The 22,055-nt window shown below is 35.7% G+C and overlaps 28 non-coding genes across 28 annotated transcripts; all 28 read left to right on the top strand.

Annotated features, from left to right (window-relative positions):
- The first annotated feature begins 2,880 nt into the window (after positions 1-2,880).
- Positions 2,881-2,992, top strand: LOC119781365. The gene has a single exon (XR_005280560.1). It is a non-coding gene; the product is annotated as a U5 spliceosomal RNA (small nuclear RNA).
- A 453-nt stretch (positions 2,993-3,445) lies between these two features.
- LOC119781357 lies at positions 3,446-3,559 on the top strand. Its single transcript, XR_005280552.1, has one exon. It is a non-coding gene; the product is annotated as a U5 spliceosomal RNA (small nuclear RNA).
- Positions 3,560-7,779: 4,220 nt separating this feature from the next.
- LOC119781361 lies at positions 7,780-7,891 on the top strand. The gene has a single exon (XR_005280556.1). It is a non-coding gene; the product is annotated as a U5 spliceosomal RNA (small nuclear RNA).
- A 453-nt stretch (positions 7,892-8,344) lies between these two features.
- LOC119781349 lies at positions 8,345-8,458 on the top strand. Its single transcript, XR_005280544.1, has one exon. It is a non-coding gene; the product is annotated as a U5 spliceosomal RNA (small nuclear RNA).
- Positions 8,459-8,909: 451 nt separating this feature from the next.
- LOC119781353 lies at positions 8,910-9,023 on the top strand. The gene has a single exon (XR_005280548.1). It is a non-coding gene; the product is annotated as a U5 spliceosomal RNA (small nuclear RNA).
- Positions 9,024-9,476: 453 nt separating this feature from the next.
- Positions 9,477-9,590, top strand: LOC119781359. Its single transcript, XR_005280554.1, has one exon. It is a non-coding gene; the product is annotated as a U5 spliceosomal RNA (small nuclear RNA).
- Positions 9,591-10,024: 434 nt separating this feature from the next.
- Positions 10,025-10,138, top strand: LOC119781360. The gene has a single exon (XR_005280555.1). It is a non-coding gene; the product is annotated as a U5 spliceosomal RNA (small nuclear RNA).
- Positions 10,139-10,591: 453 nt separating this feature from the next.
- On the top strand, positions 10,592-10,705 carry LOC119781366. Its single transcript, XR_005280561.1, has one exon. It is a non-coding gene; the product is annotated as a U5 spliceosomal RNA (small nuclear RNA).
- A 453-nt stretch (positions 10,706-11,158) lies between these two features.
- On the top strand, positions 11,159-11,272 carry LOC119781368. The gene has a single exon (XR_005280562.1). It is a non-coding gene; the product is annotated as a U5 spliceosomal RNA (small nuclear RNA).
- Positions 11,273-11,725: 453 nt separating this feature from the next.
- LOC119781338 lies at positions 11,726-11,839 on the top strand. Its single transcript, XR_005280534.1, has one exon. It is a non-coding gene; the product is annotated as a U5 spliceosomal RNA (small nuclear RNA).
- Positions 11,840-12,292: 453 nt separating this feature from the next.
- On the top strand, positions 12,293-12,404 carry LOC119781355. Its single transcript, XR_005280550.1, has one exon. It is a non-coding gene; the product is annotated as a U5 spliceosomal RNA (small nuclear RNA).
- Positions 12,405-12,857: 453 nt separating this feature from the next.
- Positions 12,858-12,971, top strand: LOC119781339. Its single transcript, XR_005280535.1, has one exon. It is a non-coding gene; the product is annotated as a U5 spliceosomal RNA (small nuclear RNA).
- Positions 12,972-13,424: 453 nt separating this feature from the next.
- Positions 13,425-13,538, top strand: LOC119781340. Its single transcript, XR_005280536.1, has one exon. It is a non-coding gene; the product is annotated as a U5 spliceosomal RNA (small nuclear RNA).
- Positions 13,539-13,991: 453 nt separating this feature from the next.
- LOC119781356 lies at positions 13,992-14,103 on the top strand. Its single transcript, XR_005280551.1, has one exon. It is a non-coding gene; the product is annotated as a U5 spliceosomal RNA (small nuclear RNA).
- A 451-nt stretch (positions 14,104-14,554) lies between these two features.
- On the top strand, positions 14,555-14,668 carry LOC119781342. The gene has a single exon (XR_005280537.1). It is a non-coding gene; the product is annotated as a U5 spliceosomal RNA (small nuclear RNA).
- Positions 14,669-15,121: 453 nt separating this feature from the next.
- LOC119781343 lies at positions 15,122-15,235 on the top strand. Its single transcript, XR_005280538.1, has one exon. It is a non-coding gene; the product is annotated as a U5 spliceosomal RNA (small nuclear RNA).
- A 453-nt stretch (positions 15,236-15,688) lies between these two features.
- On the top strand, positions 15,689-15,802 carry LOC119781344. Its single transcript, XR_005280539.1, has one exon. It is a non-coding gene; the product is annotated as a U5 spliceosomal RNA (small nuclear RNA).
- Positions 15,803-16,255: 453 nt separating this feature from the next.
- LOC119781345 lies at positions 16,256-16,369 on the top strand. Its single transcript, XR_005280540.1, has one exon. It is a non-coding gene; the product is annotated as a U5 spliceosomal RNA (small nuclear RNA).
- A 453-nt stretch (positions 16,370-16,822) lies between these two features.
- Positions 16,823-16,936, top strand: LOC119781346. Its single transcript, XR_005280541.1, has one exon. It is a non-coding gene; the product is annotated as a U5 spliceosomal RNA (small nuclear RNA).
- Positions 16,937-17,387: 451 nt separating this feature from the next.
- On the top strand, positions 17,388-17,501 carry LOC119781347. The gene has a single exon (XR_005280542.1). It is a non-coding gene; the product is annotated as a U5 spliceosomal RNA (small nuclear RNA).
- Positions 17,502-17,952: 451 nt separating this feature from the next.
- LOC119781348 lies at positions 17,953-18,066 on the top strand. Its single transcript, XR_005280543.1, has one exon. It is a non-coding gene; the product is annotated as a U5 spliceosomal RNA (small nuclear RNA).
- Positions 18,067-18,517: 451 nt separating this feature from the next.
- On the top strand, positions 18,518-18,631 carry LOC119781350. The gene has a single exon (XR_005280545.1). It is a non-coding gene; the product is annotated as a U5 spliceosomal RNA (small nuclear RNA).
- Positions 18,632-19,081: 450 nt separating this feature from the next.
- LOC119781363 lies at positions 19,082-19,195 on the top strand. Its single transcript, XR_005280558.1, has one exon. It is a non-coding gene; the product is annotated as a U5 spliceosomal RNA (small nuclear RNA).
- A 453-nt stretch (positions 19,196-19,648) lies between these two features.
- On the top strand, positions 19,649-19,762 carry LOC119781358. The gene has a single exon (XR_005280553.1). It is a non-coding gene; the product is annotated as a U5 spliceosomal RNA (small nuclear RNA).
- Positions 19,763-20,213: 451 nt separating this feature from the next.
- On the top strand, positions 20,214-20,327 carry LOC119781352. Its single transcript, XR_005280547.1, has one exon. It is a non-coding gene; the product is annotated as a U5 spliceosomal RNA (small nuclear RNA).
- Positions 20,328-20,767: 440 nt separating this feature from the next.
- On the top strand, positions 20,768-20,881 carry LOC119781362. The gene has a single exon (XR_005280557.1). It is a non-coding gene; the product is annotated as a U5 spliceosomal RNA (small nuclear RNA).
- A 449-nt stretch (positions 20,882-21,330) lies between these two features.
- Positions 21,331-21,444, top strand: LOC119781351. The gene has a single exon (XR_005280546.1). It is a non-coding gene; the product is annotated as a U5 spliceosomal RNA (small nuclear RNA).
- Positions 21,445-21,899: 455 nt separating this feature from the next.
- On the top strand, positions 21,900-22,011 carry LOC119781364. The gene has a single exon (XR_005280559.1). It is a non-coding gene; the product is annotated as a U5 spliceosomal RNA (small nuclear RNA).
- Positions 22,012-22,055: the final 44 nt, after the last annotated feature.

Below are 22,055 nucleotides of genomic sequence, written 5' to 3' on the forward strand. Positions count from 1 at the left end.
AAATAGAAGTTACAGATCAGATTTTGCTCTTGCAAACTCTCCAAAGATGTCTTGTACGTCTTTGCTTTCTTTCCTCCTATGTCAGGTAATGGAATGTATGTCTCTGTTGTTCTGCAGTTTCTGGTGTAGGTTTGTGCATTGTCTTATTTCTAAGTTTATGCATTGTCTTATATTGGATTAAACTCTGTAATTCTGTGATGTCAACACGCCTTGCTGGTTTTCATATTACCAAACGCAGCTCGCCGGGTGGACCTGGAGAGGGAAGAAAATGAAAAGCCAACCTTTTTCCAAAGTTAACTATGTTAGAATATTTTCTTCCTTTACACACCCTATCCAGACCCTGTTTGTAGCACTGCCTTAAGGATGGTAACGTCCATACATTTTTTCTTTTCTTACACTGTAAGCAATTGCTGTAAATTTACAGCAAATTTTCAACACTAAAATACTGTTTTCATGTTTAACAGTTCAGTACTGTAGTAAGCAATGCATTGTGGGCTTCTTAACTTGGAGCAACAGGACAGAGGCCGTAAACGGTATGCGGCTGTTTTAAATAACTGGATACTACAGTATTTTCCGGAAATTTTCCAGAAGACGACTGCAGAGCACACAACATGCTACCATCTGTCTTCATCACAAAGATTCCGGTGTTGCATCTAAAAAATTTAACGGTACGTAAATCAAAATCTTTTTTTCTTTGCATCTGGGTTTGCTATTTTATTTATATTGCCAACAATGTTACAATGTTACGCTATATGTAAGCTATCAGTGATGCTTAAATTTGAATAGGGTAGTCAATATTCTACTATATTCTACTCTGCTACTCTACTATTTTGTTGTTGTTGTTGTTAAATCTTGGTTAACTATAATATACAGTAGCCGGACGACAGCTTACACACACGCATGCACCACTTTACTCCACTCTGATCTTAGACTAGTTTGATGATTTTAGGTGCTTCATTGGTATACAGTAAATCCAGAGAGAGGGACAAAGCCCAAAAGGGGGAAGGTTGTCTCCAAGAAGAAAGGTGTGATTCCCAGAAGAAGTCTTCCACAGTCAACACACACGTCTCCATGCTCCTGAAGAAACTCCTTGACTTTGAATGGGACTTCATATAGATCAGTGTGTTCTCCTTAATTCTGCTGTCTGTCCATGTGTTGTTTCGACAATCTGGCATTGCCACATTAAACCACAACAGTTTATTAGTTTTATAAGCATTAGCTTGGAGAATATATTGTACATTCCTGATTGTATAATTGTTTGTTATTGTTTGACAGCGGATCCTCTGGAATAATTCTGCAGAGGAACAGCGGCTAACAAACTGAACATCTCTCCTGGATCCACAAGATTTGAATCAGGGTGGTTCACACCCACCCAGATTCCCGGGACTATTACTACTACTATCTCACAGGACTACTTTAAGAAGTAAAGTAAATTTTCTTCCCTAAATGTTCTCTTTTATTCATATGACTGTAATGATGTATACATCCACATGTTCTAACTGTACTGTAATAGTTTTGAAATGGCCTTGATGCAAAATGTTCTTACGTTTGTTTTCCAAATGTTGTCAATTCTGCATACAGTATTCTGCATTTTCACAGAAATCAGAAAATACATTGCAGATTGCATAATATACATGTTTTAAGTGGAGTTTAGAGGAAAATTTTAATCTACCTGGCTCTACTATTTTAAGAGGGAAAAACACATGCTGGTTTGCTGAATGTTTTTACTCATAATCAAAAAGGTCTTAATGTTCCTACTTTGAAGTAGTCTTAATAATGTTTAAACTCTTATTTCCTCTGTATTTGTTGTGTTGGTCTTTTTCTTATGTGTGTTAAAGACAATGTTAAATAATATTGACATTGGCTCAAAGTCATTTAGTCAGCTGTCTCTGTTTGCTACTCGAAATATCTTCTCAGCATCACCCAACACGTTATTTTTTTTCTCAATTTTTTTTAAAGTAGCAATATTCAGTATTATATTGCCTTTTGTAATAAATTATTTTAATTCTTTTTGATCTTATTGCTTATTTTGCACAACTGTGCAACTGTCTGTAGAATAATGAAGTTCTTATATTGATTGCATGTATTCAAGGTTGATATTTTAGGAAACTGCTAAACTGAATTATTGTAATGTGTATCTACTGTGCCTCTCTACAGTAAACTTAAACAGAATATTATTGTAATTTCCAAATAATAGAAATATGATGCATTTATTTTTTACTGTATTAGACAGTGAAATCATTGAACCGTGAGAAAACAGACTACTACTGTAAAGTCAATTTACGGTATAAAAACCCAAAATTTACAGTATATCGCTGGTGTCCTAGCTGCCAGCTTCTTACCGTAACTCATAGAAATACAGAAATATACCATATTTCTGGTTTACGGTCTACTACTGTAATATAAATTTACAGATGAATACCGTAAAAATAACGGTATATTGCTGGCGTCTCTGCTGCCAGCTCTTTACTGTTATTTTACAGGACAATTATTTACAGTGTAGATCTTAATCTTCAAATTAGGTCAATCATAAGTGAGGTTAAAGTTCATGTTTCTATTCACTAATTTGTTAAAGTTACTAAGGTTTTATGCATAGTCATTGCTCCTGAAATGTTGCCCAATGTTACCAATTCTTTTGTCAGAACAGTTTCTCCAAGGCTCTGCCCCCTCTATGCAAATCATCCATAGATTCATTTTTAAATTTGTTTCTAACAAATTACATCAAAAATGTTGTTTTTTACTCATGGTTATTTATGGATGGTAACGTCCTTTCATTTCAGTAACCAAAACTAGTTCCAATATTGTTGAGCTAGTTCCACCATAAGTCTAATGGGTATGATGGAGAATGTCTAGAGGGACTTAGTGGTTGTCAGGATATGCATTCTTGTTTCTCTTCAGATTGCATAAATCTTTCGCCTTTTACTAAAGATTTTCATGCAGGGGAACAACAAGAGTTATACTAAAGTTTTGATGCCCTACTAAGAGGTAGGGTAATATCAATGTCTTATAATAAAGAGATTTAGTCTTATACTGCAGTTTTAATGCTTGTTTTTGTTCCCAATCAAATCGTGTGATATGTTTAGGCTTTTCTTAGATCTTAATCTTCAGATTAAGTCAATCATAAGTGAGGTTAAAGTTCATGTTTCTATTCCCTAATTTGTTAAAGTTACTAAGGTTTTATGCATAGTCATTGCTCCTGAAATGTTGCCCAATGTTACCAATTCTTTTGTCAGAACAGTTTCTCCAAGGCTCTGCCCCCTCTATGCAAATCGTCCATAGATTCATTTTGATCTATGTCGTTTTTTTACTCATGGTTATTTAAGGATGGTTACTTCCATACATTTCTGTAACCAAAACTAGTTCCATTATTGTTGAGCTAGTTCCACCATAAGTCAAATGGGTATGATGGAGAATGTCTAGAGGGACTTAGTGGTTGTCAGGATATGCACTCTTCTTTCTCTTCAGATCGCATAAATCTTTCGCCTTTTACTAAAGATTTCCGTGCAGAGGAACAACAAGAGTTATACTAAATTTTTGATGCCCTACTAAGAGCTAGGGTGATATCAATGTCTAATAATAAAGAGATTTAGTCTTATACTGCAGTTTTAATGCTCGTTTTTGTGTCCAATCAAATCGTGTGATATGTTTAGGCTTTTCTTAGGTCAATCATAAGTGAGGTTAAAGTTCATGTTTCTATTCCCTAATTTGTTAAAGTTACTAAAGTTTTATGCATAGTCATTGCTCCTGAAATGTTGCCCAATGTTACCAATTCTTTTGTCAGAACAGTTTCTCCAAGGCTCTGCCCCCTCTATGCAAATCGTCCATAGGTTCATTTTGATCTATGTCGTTTTTTTACTCATGGTTATTTAAGGATGGTTACTTCCATACATTTCTGTAACCAAAACTAGTTCCATTATTCACTGCATGAAAAGTGAGATTTTCGTCCCCGTAAACCCCCGTAAACTCCCGCAGATCTGCCTGATTTTCGTCAGTTTCCGACAATTTGCAACCCGTGCTTGTCCGCGTTTGTCATGCCACAAATTGTCGGAAACGTACCGTGACGTATGTGGAGAGCGATCAGCTGTACTAATGGCCCTAATTAGCATATGAATGCAGCAAACCCGCGCGGCTGGCCAGGTCTGGCTTGAATAACCTACTCAGTATTGGCTGAAACCACTATTCTCAAACAAATGAAATCGCTCGTGATTGGCAGCAAAACCACACGTGGCCACGCCAGGCTTTAATTTTCTTACTGAGTATTGGACGGAACCACTTCTTTTTAAACAAGTAAAGTCGCTCGTGATTGGTTGGCATATATATATATTTACATATATATATTTATTCATATATATATATTTATTCATTCATATATATATATATATTCATATATTTATTCATTCATATGCTGTGTATTTATGTTATCCTACACTACTACACAATTATTATGCTACCATCAAGGACATGAATGAATTTATACAGGAAATGAAGATTTGCCAGGAAGCTGTTTATGCAAAGAAAGAGCTTTATTAAAACACACAACTATATACAACGCGTATCCAAACACATGCGTATCTAAAAATTACAACTCCGTAAACGGTCCGTTTGCTTCCTCGGGGTTGGAGGTAACTGGCAGCATTCCCTCCGAGGCAGGTCCGATGTGCAGACGCATACTGTGCGTGGCCCTGTACTTCGGCATCGCTTCTAACCGGGACTGCAGCTTAACACAGAGTTCAGTGAGATCCGGCCTACGAAATGGCGGCAACCGTACAATCCATCCAGAGACACCGCCGACGACGCCATCTTCTTCGTCGGACATGAGGTCGACGGTGGCGGACTTACAGAGTTCCACTTCCTCATCTGCCAGCACACTCTGCCTCGCCTTCAGCAGCTGAAAAAAAAACAATGAATCAGCGCACTGCATATGGACACAACACATCTATTAATGCACCTGAAAAATAGTCACCAAATAAAGTCTTACCCTCTTTCTTCTGGCCCGACTCCGAGCAGATAGCCTGGCAGCCGCGTGTATCTGAAGCTCCTGCGTACCGTCTCATAATACGTCTTACAGGCAGCTGGAAAACAATTAAATGAGAGTGGTATGAATAAAAAAAAAAATCAAACGCAAGTCACAGTAACAAGGAAGGAGAAAACATTAAAACAAGTCACTTACACACAATGTCGTCTTTATCAACATCGTGCAAATCCGAGCAAATAGGAGGTCACCGCCTCATTGTGAGGCGACTGTAGTCTGTGAAAAAAAAAAAAAAGTACAGCTATGGTTGGTATCCATCCGTATCCATGTCCTTTTACCGCAGAATGAAAGCATATTCTTTAAACCTTACCCCTGCTCCGGTTCATAGCGCCTGCAATTATTCTCCGTGTTGTTAAGACGGCATATTGCTTCCTGTGAATCACAAAAAATACACTTTAATAAAGCTTTAGGCTAGGCTGCTTTTAGCTTACCTAGCTAGGCTAGGGTGTCTTTAGCTTGCCTAGCTAAGCTAGGCTGCTTTTAGCATAGCTACCAGTAATCGAACATATATTTACCGCCAGCGTGGCGTTGTGCACCCGTCTTCTCTTCCTCGAGTTCGTATATCCCGCAAAGTTGTCTCGCAAAGCTGACGAGACAGTCCGCTGATAGCAATCAGCAGTTTCTTCTCGTCAGTCTGCGGGCTGGCCGAAAGTTGTGGACTAAGAGCAGTTGGAGGCGAGTTGAACGCGAGACGTCGTGCAGCCATTGTTCACGTAACAACAAAATACAAACACGGTAACTGGAGATGAAGCTCTTCTGAGCATAGATATCCATAATAAAGGTAACACAAACATGTCTGCTAATATGCTGGTCTCGCGAGAAGTCGTAGTGCACAAAAGCTCACACGTGATTGGACGATGGGGCCGAAGGCTCATCAGGCTCCTCCAATCACATACGACGTCATTGTTATACGGAAGGACTCGCGAGAAGAGCTCGCGTCGCTCCATTGTGGAAGGTGGCGGTAATGCACCTATAAATTGTTTGCAATTGCAATTGTTTGTCTCCATAAGATTGAATTTGAGCAGGTGGACATTAGAGATAATAAATGCAACAACAAGTTTTTGAATCAATATTCTGTAAATAATTTGTACCCAGGAAGAACAAAAAGCACAGCTCTCTTACAAAATTTTAAGAAATCTATGATAGTCAAAATTAGGACAAATTATTTGAAATTCCCAATTCCTCCTAAATATAAAGAATTACAATTTAAAATAATAAATAACATATATCCTTCAAATGAGTTTTTAAGACAGAGATTTAAGTTTAATGTTGAGAATTGTGGCTTTTGTACAACTCAATTGGAAACAACTAAACATCTTTTTTATGAATGTAAAGAAGTATTAAACTTATGGGATCAACTTCGAACCTTTCTGTCTTCTAAAACAATAAATTTAGATTTTATTTCCTGGCAAAACATTCAATTCGGTTTATCCATTAAAGAAAAAAAATTTGGAATTTTTAATCAATATTCTAATAATTGTAACAAAGTATTATATCCATAAATGTCGCTATGCAAAATGCTCCCTCTCAATCTCTGCTCTCAAAAATGAACTTTCCCTTTTCAAAAGTTGTCTGAGAAAGATGCAGAATTTAAATGCAATTAAATTGTTTGAGTTAATTGAAGAATTTCAGTTGGTAGTCCCCACTGATTAATTTACTTTAACTACTATTATTATTTTATTTATTTTTATTTATTTTATTTTATACTTTGTTCCAGCCTGTGCATTTAATTTTATTTTTCAAAAGCAGGAGTTGTGATATTTCTTCTTGTATTGAAATATTTGTTATTGACTTGTTATTTGAGATTGTTATTGTTTTCTTATATATTCAATAACAAAAAAAAAAAAAAGTGGAAATCTAAAAAAAAAAATTAACCATTACAGCCAACTGATTCTGATTAAAACTAATTTTTGAAGTAAATTATTTTGTGTATTTTTTTTTACATAACATTTGCATACACAGTAATCTAGCGTACTTTAATTAAATAAATCAATTCAAGCTAAAATGTAAGAGTCTATAATTAGGCTATACTGAGCCTGATCTATTTCTACCATCTATTTGGGGGATATTTATTGCCACACTTTGGGCCACTTAATACCAATTTAGCATGCTGACCTATGTCCTTAAGACCACAGTGTACCAATCTTCTGATGGCTACTTCCAACAGGATAATGCGCCATGTTATAAAGTGAATCATCTCAGAATCATTTCTTGAAACTTTTCCACTTAAGTAATTGTGAATTGAGCATATTGACAGACAACATTTTATTTTTTATCTTAAATGCAAATTTAAAAAAAAAATTACTGCTCTAAATGTATTGCTCTGTCAGCTAAAGATCTGTTTTGGTCTCTATACTTTAATTAAATGAATCAATTCAAGCTAAAATGTAAGAGGCTATACCTGATCTCTTTGTATCAGAGATTTTCTTACCCAGGGTTGCATTTGTATAGCTCACAGCATGTTCATTTACATGTCAAAGCCTCCCCTAGAATTCCATGGGGGGGAGGCATGGGGGGAACACTGCCTAAGAAATTCCACGTCAATTTCTGACAATTTACGGGAGTTTTCGGCGAAGCCTGCAAATTGCCGTAAACTGCCGCTAACCTGAAGTTCCACGACAATCTACAGTGCTGTATATTGACGAAAATCCCACTTTTCATGCAGTGATTGTTGAGCTAGTTCCACCATAAGTCAAATGGGTATGATGGAGAATGTCTAGAGGGACTTAGTGGTTGTCAGGATATGCACTCTTGTTTCTCAGCAAATCGCATAAATCTTTCGCCTTTTACTAAGGATTTCCGTGCAGGGGAACAATAAGATTTATACAAAATTTTTGATGCTCTACTAAGAGGTAGGGTGATATCAATGTCTAATAATAAATAGATTTAGTCTTATACTGCAGTTTTAATGCTTGTTTTTGTTCCCAATCAAATCGTGTGATATGTTTAGGCTTTTCTTTGATCTTAATCTTCAATTTAGATCAATCATAAGAGAGGTTAAAGTTCATGTTTCTATTCCCTAATTTGTTAAAGTTACTAAAGTTTTATGCATAGTCATTGCTCCTGAAATGTTGCCCAATGTTACCAATTCTTTTGTCAGAACAGTTTCTCCAAGGCTCTGCCCCCTCTATGCAAATCGTCCATAGATTCATTTTGATCTATGTCGTTTTTTTGCTCATGGTTATTTAAGGATGGTTACTTCCATACATTTCTGTAACCAAAACTAGTTCCATTATTGTTGAGCTAGTTCCACCATAAGTCAAATGGGTATGATGGAGAATGTCTAGAGGGACTTAGTGGTTGTCAGGATATGCACTCTTGTTTCTCTTCATATCGCATAAATCTTTCGCCTTTTACTAAAGATTTCCGTGCAGGGGAACAACAAGAGTTATACTAAATTTTTGATGCCCTACTAAGAGGTAGGGTGATATCAATGTCTAATAATAAATAGATTTAGTCTTATACTGCAGTTTGAATGCTCGTTTGTGTTCCCAATCAAATCGTGTGATATGTTGAGGCTTTTCTTAGATCTTAATCTTCAAATTAGGTCAATCATAATTGAGGTTAAACTTCATGTTTCTATTCCCTAATTTGTTAAAGTTACGTAAGTTTTATGCAGTCATTGCTCCTGAAATGTTGCCCAATGTTACCAATTCTTTTGTCAGAACAGTTTCTCCAAGGCTCTGCCCCCTCTATGCAAATCGTCCATAGATTCATTTTGATCTATGTCGTTTTTTTACTCATGGTTATTTAAGGATGGTTACTTCCATACATTTCTGTAACCAAAACTAGTTCCAATATTGTTGAGCTAGTTCCACCATAAGTCAAATGGGTATGATGGAGAATGTCTAGAGGGACTTAGTGGTTGTCAGGATATGCACTCTTGTTTCTCTTCAGATCGCATAAATCTTTCGCCTTTTACTAAAGATTTCCGTGCTGGGGAACAACAAGAGTTATACTAAATTTTTGATGCCCTACTAAGAGGTAGGGTGATATCAATGTCTAATAATAAAGAGATTTAGTCTTATACTGCAGTTTTAATGCTCGTTTTTGTTCCCAATCAAATCGTGTGATATGTTTAGGCTTTTCTTAGATCTTAATCTTCAAATTAGGTCAATCATAAGTGAGGTTAAAGTTCATGTTTCTATTCCCTAATTTGTTAAAGTTACTAAAGTTTTATGCATAGTCATTGCTCCTGAAATGTTGCCCAATGTTACCAATTCTTTTGTCAGAACAGTTTCTCCAAGGCTCTGCCCCCTCTATGCAAATCGTCCATAGATTCATTTTGATCTATGTCGTTTTTTTACTCATGGTTATTTAAGGATGGTTACTTCCATACATTTCTGTAACCAAAACTAGTTCCATTATTGTTGAGCTAGTTCCACCATAAGTCAAATGGGTATGATGGAGAATGTCTAGAGGGACTTAGTGGTTGTCAGGATATGCACTCTTGTTTCTCTTCAGATCGCATAAATGTTTCGCCTTTTACTAAAGATTTCCGTGCAGGGGAACAACAAGAGTTATACTAAATTTTTGATGCCCTACTAAGAGGTAGGGTGATATCAATGTCTAATAATAAAGAGATTTAGTCTTATACTGCAGTTTTAATGCTCGTTTTTGTTCCCAATCAAATCGTGTGATATGTTTAGGCTTTTCTTAGGTCAATCATAAGTGAGGTTAAAGTTCATGTTTCTATTCCCTAATTTGTTAAAGTTACTAAAGTTTTATGCATAGTCATTGCTCCTGAAATGTTGCCCAATGTTACCAATTCTTTTGTCAGAACAGTTTCTCCAAGGCTCTGCCCCCTCTATGCAAATCGTCCATAGATTCATTTTGATCTATGTCGTTTTTTTACTCATGGTTATTTAAGGATGGTTACTTCCATACATTTCTGTAACCAAAACTAGTTCCAATATTGTTGAGCTAGTTCCACCATAAGTCAAATGGGTATGATAGAGAATTTCTAGAGGGACTTAGTGGTTGTCAGGATATGCACTCTTGTTTCTCTTCAGATCGCATAAATCTTTCGCCTTTTACTAAAGATTTCCGTGCAGGGGAACAACAAGAGTTATACTAAATTTTTGATGCCCTACTAAGAGGTAGGGTGATATCAATGTCTAATAATAAAGAGATTTAGTCTTATACTGCAGTTTTAATGCTCGTTTTTGTTCCCATTCAAATCGTGTGATATGTTGAGGCTTTTCTTAGATCTTAATCTTCAAATTAGGTCAATCATAAGTGAGGTTAAAGTTCATGTTTCTATTCCCTAATTTGTTAAAGTTACTAAAGTTTTATGCATAGTCATTGCTCCTGAAATGTTGCCCAATGTTACCAATTCTTTTGTCAGAACAGTTTCTCCAAGGCTCTGCCCCCTCTATGCAAATCGTCCATAGATTCATTTTGATCTATGTCGTTTTTTTACTCATGGTTATTTAAGGATGGTTACTTCCATACATTTCTGTAACCAAAACTAGTTCCAATATTGTTGAGCTAGTTCCACCATAAGTCAAATGGGTATGATGGAGAATGTCTAGAGGGACTTAGTGGTTGTCAGGATATGCACTCTTGTTTCTCTTCAGATCGCATAAATCTTTCGCCTTTTACTAAAGATTTCCGTGCAGGGGAACAACAAGAGTTATACTAAATTTTTGATGCCCTACTAAGAGGTAGGGTGATATCAATGTCTAATAATAAAGAGATTTAGTCTTATACTGCAGTTTTAATGCTCGTTTTTGTTCCCAATCAAATCGTGTGATATGTTTAGGCTTTTCTTAGATCTTAATCTTCAAATTAGGTCAATCATAAGTGAGGTTAAAGTTCATGTTTCTATTCCCTAATTTGTTAAAGTTACTAAAGTTTTATGCATAGTCATTGCTCCTGAAATGTTGCCCAATGTTACCAATTCTTTTGTCAGAACAGTTTCTCCAAGGCTCTGCCCCCTCTATGCAAATCGTCCATAGATTCATTTTGATCTATGTCGTTTTTTTACTCATGGTTATTTAAGGATGGTTACTTCCATACATTTCTGTAACCAAAACTAGTTCCAATATTGTTGAGCTAGTTCCACCATAAGTCAAATGGGTATGATGGAGAATGTCTAGAGGGACTTAGTGGTTGTCAGGATATGCACTCTTGTTTCTCTTCAGATCGCATAAATCTTTCGCCTTTTACTAAAGATTTCCGTGCAGGGGAACAACAAGAGTTATACTAAATTTTTGATGCCCTACTAAGAGGTAGGGTGATATCAATGTCTAATAATAAAGAGATTTAGTCTTATACTGCAGTTTTAATGCTCGTTTTTGTTCCCAATCAAATCGTGTGATATGTTTAGGCTTTTCTTAGATCTTAATCTTCAAATTAGGTCAATCATAAGTGAGGTTAAAGTTCATGTTTCTATTCCCTAATTTGTTAAAGTTACTAAAGTTTTATGCATAGTCATTGCTCCTGAAATGTTGCCCAATGTTACCAATTCTTTTGTCAGAACAGTTTCTCCAAGGCTCTGCCCCCTCTATGCAAATCGTCCATAGATTCATTTTGATCTATGTCGTTTTTTTACTCATGGTTATTTAAGGATGGTTACTTCCATACATTTCTGTAACCAAAACTAGTTCCAATATTGTTGAGCTAGTTCCACCATAAGTCAAATGGGTATGATGGAGAATGTCTAGAGGGACTTAGTGGTTGTCAGGATATGCACTCTTGTTTCTCTTCAGATCGCATAAATCTTTCGCCTTTTACTAAAGATTTCCGTGCAGGGGAACAACAAGAGTTATACTAAATTTTTGATGCCCTACTAAGAGGTAGGGTGATATCAATGTCTAATAATAAAGAGATTTAGTCTTATACTGCAGTTTTAATGCTCGTTTTTGTTCCCAATCAAATCGTGTGATATGTTTAGGCTTTTCTTAGATCTTAATCTTCAAATTAGGTCAATCATAAGTGAGGTTAAAGTTCATGTTTCTATTCCCTAATTTGTTAAAGTTACTAAAGTTTTATGCAGTCATTGCTCCTGAAATGTTGCCCAATGTTACCAATTCTTTTGTCAGAACAGTTTCTCCAAGGCTCTGCCCCCTCTATGCAAATCGTCCATAGATTCATTTTGATCTATGTCGTTTTTTTACTCATGGTTATTTAAGGATGGTTACTTCCATACATTTCTGTAACCAAAACTAGTTCCATTATTGTTGAGCTAGTTCCACCATAAGTCAAATGGGTATGATGGAGAATGTCTAGAGGGACTTAGTGGTTGTCAGGATATGCACTCTTGTTTCTCTTCAGATCGCATAAATCTTTCGCCTTTTACTAAAGATTTCCGTGCAGGGGAACAACAATAGTTATACTAAATTTTTGATGCCCTACTAAGAGGTAGGGTGATATCAATGTCTAATAATAAAGAGATTTAGTCTTATACTGCAGTTTTAATGCTCGTTTTTGTTCCCAATCAAATCGTGTGATATGTTTAGGCTTTTCTTAGATCTTAATCTTCAAATTAGGTCAATCATAAGTGAGGTTAAAGTTCATGTTTCTATTCCCTAATTTGTTAAAGTTACTAAAGTTTTATGCATAGTCATTGCTCCTGAAATGTTGCCCAATGTTACCAATTCTTTTGTCAGAACAGTTTCTCCAAGGCTCTGCCCCCTCTATGCAAATCGTCCATAGATTCATTTTGATCTATGTCGTTTTTTTACTCATGGTTATTTAAGGATGGTTACTTCCATACATTTCTGTAACCAAAACTAGTTCCAATATTGTTGAGCTAGTTCCACCATAAGTCAAATGGGTATGATGGAGAATGTCTAGAGGGACTTAGTGGTTGTCAGGATATGCACTCTTGTTTCTCTTCAGATCGCATAAATCTTTCGCCTTTTACTAAAGATTTCCGTGCAGGGGAACAACAAGAGTTATACTAAATTTTTGATGCCCTACTAAGAGGTAGGGTGATATCAATGTCTAATAATAAAGAGATTTAGTCTTATACTGCAGTTTTAATGCTCGTTTTTGTTCCCAATCAAATCGTGTGATATGTTTAGGCTTTTCTTAGATCTTAATCTTCAAATTAGGTCAATCATAAGTGAGGTTAAAGTTCATGTTTCTATTCCCTAATTTGTTAAAGTTACTAAAGTTTTATGCATAGTCATTGCTCCTGAAATGTTGCCCAATGTTACCAATTCTTTTGTCAGAACAGTTTCTCCAAGGCTCTGCCCCCTCTATGCAAATCGTCCATAGATTCATTTTGATCTATGTCGTTTTTTTACTCATGGTTATTTAAGGATGGTTACTTCCATACATTTCTGTAACCAAAACTAGTTCCAATATTGTTGAGCTAGTTCCACCATAAGTCAAATGGGTATGATGGAGAATGTCTAGAGGGACTTAGTGGTTGTCAGGATATGCACTCTTGTTTCTCTTCAGATCGCATAAATCTTTCGCCTTTTACTAAAGATTTCCGTGCAGGGGAACAACAAGAGTTATACTAAATTTTTGATGCCCTACTAAGAGGTAGGGTGATATCAATGTCTAATAATAAAGAGATTTAGTCTTATACTGCAGTTTTAATGCTCGTTTTTGTTCCCAATCAAATCGTGTGATATGTTTAGGCTTTTCTTAGATCTTAATCTTCAAATTAGGTCAATCATAAGTGAGGTTAAAGTTCATGTTTCTATTCCCTAATTTGTTAAAGTTACTAAAGTTTTATGCAGTCATTGCTCCTGAAATGTTGCCCAATGTTACCAATTCTTTTGTCAGAACAGTTTCTCCAAGGCTCTGCCCCCTCTATGCAAATCGTCCATAGATTCATTTTGATCTATGTCGTTTTTTTACTCATGGTTATTTAAGGATGGTTACTTCCATACATTTCTGTAACCAAAACTAGTTCCATTATTGTTGAGCTAGTTCCACCATAAGTCAAATGGGTATGATGGAGAATGTCTAGAGGGACTTAGTGGTTGTCAGGATATGCACTCTTGTTTCTCTTCAGATCGCATAAATCTTTCGCCTTTTACTAAAGATTTCCGTGCAGGGGAACAACAATAGTTATACTAAATTTTTGATGCCCTACTAAGAGGTAGGGTGATATTAATGTCTAATAATAAAGAGATTTAGTCTTATACTGCAGTTTTAATGCTCGTTTTTGTTCCCAATCAAATCGTGTGATATGTTTAGGCTTTTCTTAGATCTTAATCTTCAAATTAGGTCAATCATAAGTGAGGTTAAAGTTCATGTTTCTATTCCCTAATTTGTTAAAGTTACTAAAGTTTTATGCAGTCATTGCTCCTGAAATGTTGCCCAATGTTACCAATTCTTTTGTCAGAACAGTTTCTCCAAGGCTCTGCCCCCTCTATGCAAATCGTGCATAGATTCACTTTGATTTATGTCGTTTTTTTACTCATGGTTATTTAAGGATGGTTACTTCCATACATTTCTGTAACCAAAACTAGTTCCATTATTGTTGAGCTAGTTCCACCATAAGTCAAATGGGTATGATGGAGAATGTCTAGAGGGACTTAGTGGTTGTCAGGATATGCACTCTTGTTTCTCTTCAGATCGCATAAATCTTTCGCCTTTTACTAAAGATTTCCGTGCAGGGGAACAACAAGAGTTATACTAAATTTTTGATGCCCTACTAAGAGGTAGGGTGATATCAATGTCTAATAATAAAGAGATTTAGTCTTATACTGCAGTTTTGATGCTCGTTTTTGTTCCCAATCAAACCGTGTGATATGTTTAGGCTTTTCTTAGATCTTAATCTTCAAATTAGGTCAATCATAAGTGAGGTTAAAGTTCATGTTTCTATTTCCTAATTTGTTAAAGTTACTAAAGTTTTATGCATAGTCATTGCTCCTGAAATGTTGCCCAATGTTACCAATTCTTTTGTCAGAACAGTTTCTCCAAGTCTCTGCCCCCTCTATGCAAATCGTCCATAGATTCATTTTGATCTATGTCGTTTTTTTACTCATGGTTATTTAAGGATGGTTACTTCCATACATTTCTGTAACCAAAACTAGTTCCAATATTGTTGAGCTAGTTCCACCATAAGTCAAATGGGTATGATGGAGAATGTCTAGAGGGACTTAGTGGTTGTCAGGATATGCACTCTTGTTTCTCTTCAGATCGCATAAATCTTTCGCCTTTTACTAAAGATTTCCGTGCAGGGGAACAACAAGAGTTATACTAAATTTTTGATGCCCTACTAAGAGGTAGGGTGATATCAATGTCTAATAATAAAGAGATTTAGTTTTATACTGCAGTTTTAATGCTCGTTTTTGTTCCCAATCAAATCGTGTGATATGTTTAGGCTTTTCTTAGATCTTAATCTTCAAATTAGGTCAATCATAAGTGAGGTTAAAGTTCATGTTTCTATTCCCTAATTTGTTAAAGTTACTAAAGTTTTATGCATAGTCATTGCTCCTGAAATGTTGCCCAATGTTACCAATTCTTTTGTCAGAACAGTTTCTCCAAGGCTCTGCCCCCTCTATGCAAATCGTCCATAGATTCATTTTGATCTATGTCGTTTTTTTACTCATGGTTATTTAAGGATGGTTACTTCCATACATTTCTGTAACCAAAACTAGTTCCAATATTGTTGAGCTAGTTCCACCATAAGTCAAATGGGTATGATGGAGAATGTCTAGAGGGACTTAGTGGTTGTCAGGATATGCACTCTTGTTTCTCTTCAGATCGCATAAATCTTTCGCCTTTTACTAAAGATTTCCGTGCAGGGGAACAACAAGAGTTATACTAAATTTTTGATGCCCTACTAAGAGGTAGGGTGATATCAATGTCTAATAATAAAGAGATTTAGTCTTATACTGCAGTTTTAATGCTCGTTTTTGTTCCCAATCAAATCGTGTGATATGTTTAGGCTTTTCTTAGATCTTAATCTTCAAATTAGGTCAATCATAAGTGAGGTTAAAGTTCATGTTTCTATTCCCTAATTTGTTAAAGTTACTAAAGTTTTATGCATAGTCATTGCTCCTGAAATGTTGCCCAATGTTACCAATTCTTTTGTCAGAACAGTTTCTCCAAGGCTCTGCCCCCTCTATGCAAATCGTCCATAGATTCATTTTGATCTATGTCGTTTTTTTACTCATGGTTATTTAAGGATGGTTACTTCCATACATTTCTGTAACCAAAACTAGTTCCATTATTGTTGAGCTAGTTCCACCATAAGTCAAATGGGTATGATGGAGAATGTCTAGAGGGACTTAGTGGTTGTCAGGATATGCACTCTTGTTTCTCTTCAGATCGCATAAATCTTTCGCCTTTTACTAAAGATTTCCGTGCAGGGGAACAACAAGAGTTATACTAAATTTTTGATGCCCTACTAAGAGGTAGGGTGATATCAATGTCTAATAATAAAGAGATTTAGTCTTATACTGCAGTTTTAATGCTCGTTTTTGTTCCCAATCAAATCGTGTGATATGTTTAGGCTTTTCTTAGATCTTAATCTTCAAATTAGGTCAATCATAAGTGAGGTTAAAGTTCATGTTTCTATTCCCTAATTTGTTAAAGTTACTAAAGTTTTATGCATAGTCATTGCTCCTGAAATGTTGCCCAATGTTACCAATTCTTTTGTCAGAACAGTTTCTCCAAGGCTCTGCCCCCTCTATGCAAATCGTCCATAGATTCATTTTGATCTATGTCGTTTTTTTACTCATGGTTATTTAAGGATGGTTACTTCCATACATTTCTGTAACCAAAACTAGTTCCAATATTGTTGAGCTAGTTCCACCATAAGTCAAATGGGTATGATGGAGAATGTCTAGAGGGACTTAGTGGTTGTCAGGATATGCACTCTTGTTTCTCTTCAGATCGCATAAATCTTTCGCCTTTTACTAAAGATTTCCGTGCAGGGGAACAACAAGAGTTATACTAAATTTTTGATGCCCTACTAAGAGGTAGGGTGATATCAATGTCTAATAATAAAGAGATTTAGTCTTATACTGCAGTTTTAATGCTCGTTTTTGTTCCCAATCAAATCGTGTGATATGTTTAGGCTTTTCTTAGATCTTAATCTTCAAATTAGGTCAATCATAAGTGAGGTTAAAGTTCATGTTTCTATTCCCTAATTTGTTAAAGTTACTAAAGTTTTATGCAGTCATTGCTCCTGAAATGTTGCCCAATGTTACCAATTCTTTTGTCAGAACAGTTTCTCCAAGGCTCTGCCCCCTCTATGCAAATCGTCCATAGATTCATTTTGATCTATGTCGTTTTTTTACTCATGGTTATTTAAGGATGGTTACTTCCATACATTTCTGTAACCAAAACTAGTTCCATTATTGTTGAGCTAGTTCCACCATAAGTCAAATGGGTATGATGGAGAATGTCTAGAGGGACTTAGTGGTTGTCAGGATATGCACTCTTGTTTCTCTTCAGATCGCATAAATCTTTCGCCTTTTACTAAAGATTTCCGTGCAGGGGAACAACAAGAGTTATACTAAATTTTTGATGCCCTACTAAGAGGTAGGGTGATATCAATGTCTAATAATAAAGAGATTTAGTCTTATACTGCAGTTTTAATGCTCGTTTTTGTTCCCAATCAAATCGTGTGATATGTTTAGGCTTTTCTTAGATCTTAATCTTCAAATTAGGTCAATCATAAGTGAGGTTAAAGTTCATGTTTCTATTCCCTAATTTGTTAAAGTTACTAAAGTTTTATGCAGTCATTGCTCCTGAAATGTTGCCCAATGTTACCAATTCTTTTGTCAGAACAGTTTCTCCAAGGCTCTGCCCCCTCTATGCAAATCGTCCATAGATTCATTTTGATCTATGTCGTTTTTTTACTCATGGTTATTTAAGGATGGTTACTTCCATACATTTCTGTAACCAAAACTAGTTCCAATATTGTTGAGCTAGTTCCACCATAAGTCAAATGGGTATGATGGAGAATGTCTAGAGGGACTTAGTGGTTGTCAGGATATGCACTCTTGTTTCTCTTCAGATCGCATAAATCTTTCGCCTTTTACTAAAGATTTCCGTGCAGGGGAACAACAAGAGTTATACTAAATTTTTGATGCCCTACTAAGAGGTAGGGTGATATCAATGTCTAATAATAAAGAGATTTAGTCTTATACTGCAGTTTTAATGCTCGTTTTTGTTCCCAATCAAATCGTGTGATATGTTTAGGCTTTTCTTAGATCTTAATCTTCAAATTAGGTCAATCATAAGTGAGGTTAAAGTTCATGTTTCTATTCCCTAATTTGTTAAAGTTACTAAAGTTTTATGCAGTCATTGCTCCTGAAATGTTGCCCAATGTTACCAATTCTTTTGTCAGAACAGTTTCTCCAAGGCTCTGCCCCCTCTATGCAAATCGTGCATAGATTCACTTTGATTTATGTCGTTTTTTTACTCATGGTTATTTATGGATGGTTACTTCCATACATTTCTGTAACCAAAACTAGTTCCAATATTGTTGAGTTAGTTCCACCATAAGTCAAATGGGTATGATGGAGAATGTCTAGAGGGACTTAGTGGTTGTCAGGATATGCACTCTTGTTTCTCTTCAGATCGCATAAATCTTTCGCCTTTTACTAAAGATTTCCGTGCAGGGGAACAACAAGAGTTATACTAAATTTTTGATGCCCTACTAAGAGGTAGGGTGATGTCAATGTCTAATAATAAAGAGATTTAGTCTTATACTGCAGTTTTAATGCTCGTTTTTGTTCCTATTCAAATCGTGTGATATGTTGAGGCTTTTCTTAGATCTTAATCTTCAAATTAGGTCAATCATAAGTGAGGTTAAAGTTCATGTTTCTATTCCCTAATTTGTTTAAGTTACTAAAGTTTTATGCATAGTCATGGCTCCTGAAATGTTGCCCAATGTTACCAATTCTTTTGTCAGAACAGTTTCTCCAAGGCTCTGCCCCCTCTATGCAAATCATCTATAGATTCATTTTGATCTGTCGTTTTTTACTCATGGTTATTTAAGGATGGTTACTTCCATACATTTCTGTAACCAAAACTAGTTCCAATATTGTTGAGCTAGTTCCACCATAAGTCAAATGGGTATGATGGAGAATGTCTAGAGGGACTTAGTGGTTGTCAGGATATGCACTCTTGTTTCTCTACAGATCGCATAAATCTTTCGCCTTTTCTTAAAGATTTCCGTGCAGAGGAACAACAAGAGTTATACTAAATTTTTGATGCCCTACTAAGGGGTAGGGTGATATCAGTGTCTAATAATAAAGAGATTTAGTCTTATACTGCAATTTTAATGCTGGTTTTTGTTCCCAATCAAATCGTGTGATATGTTTAGGCTTTTCTTAGATCTTAATCTTCAAATTAGGTCAATCATAAGTGAGGTTAAAGTTCATGTTTCTATTCCCTAATTTGTTAAAGTTACTAAAGTTTTATGCATAGTCATTGCTCCTGAAATGTTGCCCAATGTTACCAATTCTTTTGTCAGAACAGTTTCTTCAAGGCTCTGCCCCCTCTATGCAAATCGTCCATAGATTCATTTTGATCTATGTCGTTTTTTTACTCATGGTTATTTAAGGATGGTTACTTCCATACATTTCTGTAACCAAAACTAGTTCCATTATTGTTGAGCTAGTTCCACCATAAGTCAAATGGGTATGATGGAGAATGTCTAGAGGGACTTAGTGGTTGTCAGGATATGCACTCTTGTTTCTCTTCAGATCGCATAAATCTTTCGCCTTTTACTAAAGATTTCTGTGCAGGGGAACAACAAGAGTTATACTAAATTTTTGATGCCCTACTAAGAGGTAGGGTGATATCAATGTCTAATAATAAAGAGATTTAGTCTTATACTGCAGTTTTGATGCTCGTTTTTGTTCCCAATCAAACCGTGTGATATGTTTAGGCTTTTCTTAGATCTTAATCTTCAAATTAGGTCAATCATAAGTGAGGTTAAAGTTCATGTTTCTATTGCCTAATTTGTTAAAGTTACTCAAGTTTTATGCAGTCATTGCTCCTGAAATGTTGCCCAATGTTACCAATTATTTTGTCAGAACAGTTTCTCCAAGGCTCTGCCCCCTCTATGCAAATCGTCCATAGATTCATTTTGATCTATGTGGTTTTTTTACTCATGGTTATTTAAGGATGGTTACTTCCATACATTTCTGTAACCAAAACTAGTTCCAATATTGTTGAGTTAGTTCCACCATAAGTCAAATGGGTATGATGGAGAATGTCTAGAGGGACTTAGTGGTTGTCAGGATATGCACTCTTGTTTCTCTTCAGATCGCATAAATCTTTCGCCTTTTACTAAAGATTTCCGTGCAGGGGAGCAACAAGAGTCATACTAAATTTTTGATGCCCTACTAAGAGGTAGGGTGATATCAATGTCTAATAATAAAGAGATTTAGTCTTATACTGCAGTTTTAATGCTTGTTTTTGTTCCCAATCAAATCGTGTGATATGTTTAGGCTTTTCTTAGATCTTAATCCTCAAATTAGGTCAATCATAAGTGAGGTTAAAGTTCATGTTTCTATTCCCTAATTTGTTAAAGTTACTAAAGTTTTATGCAGTCATTGCTCCTGAAATGTTGCCCAATGTTACCAATTCTTTTGTCAGAACAGTTTCTCCAAGGCTCTGCCCCCTCTATGCAAATCGTCCATTGATTCATTTTGATCTATGTCGTTTTTTTACTCATGGTTATTTATGGATGGTTACTTCCATACATTTCTGTAACCAAAACTAGTTCCAATATTGTTGAGTTAGTTCCACCATAAGTCAAATGGGTATGATGGAGGGACTTAGTGGTTGTCAGGATATGCACTCTTGTTGCTCTTCAGATCGCATAAATCTTTCGCCTTTTACTAAAGATTTCTGTGCAGGGGAACAACAAGAGTTATACTAAATTTTTGATGCCCTACTAAGAGGTAGGGTGATACCAATGTCTAATAATAAAGAGATTTAGTCTTATACTGCAGTTTTGATGCTCGTTTTTGTTCCCAATCAAACCGTGTGATATGTTTAGGCTTTTCTTAGATCTTAATCTTCAAATTAGGTCAATCATAAGTGAGGTTAAAGTTCATGTTTCTATTTCCTAATTTGTTAAAGTTACTAAAGTTTTATGCATAGTCATTGCTCCTGAAATGTTGCCCAATGTTACCAATTCTTTTGTCAGAACAGTTTCTCCAAGTCTCTGCCCCCTCTATATCGTCCATAGATTCATTTTGATCTATGTCGTTTTTTTACTCATGGTTATTTAAGGATGGTTACTTCCATACATTTCTGTAACCAAAACTAGTTCCAATATTGTTGAGCTAGTTCCACCATAAGTCAAATGGGTATGATGGAGAATGTTTAGAGGGACTTAGTGGTTCTCAGGATATGCACTCTTGTTTCTCTTCAGATCGCATAAATCTTTCGCCTTTTACTAAAGATTTCCGTGCAGGGGAACAACAAGAGTTATACTAAATTTTTGATGCCCTACTAAGAGGTAGGGTGATATCAATGTCTAATAATAAAGAGATTTAGTTTTATACTGCAGTTTTAATGCTCGTTTTTGTTCCCAATCAAATCGTGTGATATGTTTAGGCTTTTCTTAGATCTTAATCTTCAAATTAGGTCAATCATAAGTGAGGTTAAAGTTCATGTTTCTATTCCCTAATTTGTTAAAGTTACTAAAGTTTTATGCATAGTCATTGCTCCTGAAATGTTGCCCAATGTTACCAATTCTTTTGTCAGAACAGTTTCTCCAAGGCTCTGCCCCCTCTATGCAAATCGTCCATAGATTCATTTTGATCTATGTCGTTTTTTTACTCATGGTTATTTAAGGATGGTTACTTCCATACATTTCTGTAACCAAAACTAGTTCCGTAATTGTTGAGCTAGTTCCACCATAAGTCAAATGGGTATGATGGAGAATGTCTAGAGGGACTTAGTGGTTGTCAGGATATGCACTCTTGTTTCTCTTCCGATCGCATAAATCTTTCGCCTTTTACTAAAGATTTCCGTGCAGGGGAACAACAATAGTTATACTAAATTTTTGATGCCCTTCTAAGAGGTAGGGTGATGTCAATGTCTAATAATAAAGAGATTTAGTCTTATACTGCAG

The sequence above is a fragment of the Cyprinodon tularosa genome, unplaced genomic scaffold (assembly GCF_016077235.1).
Source record: "Cyprinodon tularosa strain WSP-4 unplaced genomic scaffold, ASM1607723v1 ctg1753, whole genome shotgun sequence".
Lineage (NCBI taxonomy): Eukaryota > Metazoa > Chordata > Actinopteri > Cyprinodontiformes > Cyprinodontidae > Cyprinodon > Cyprinodon tularosa.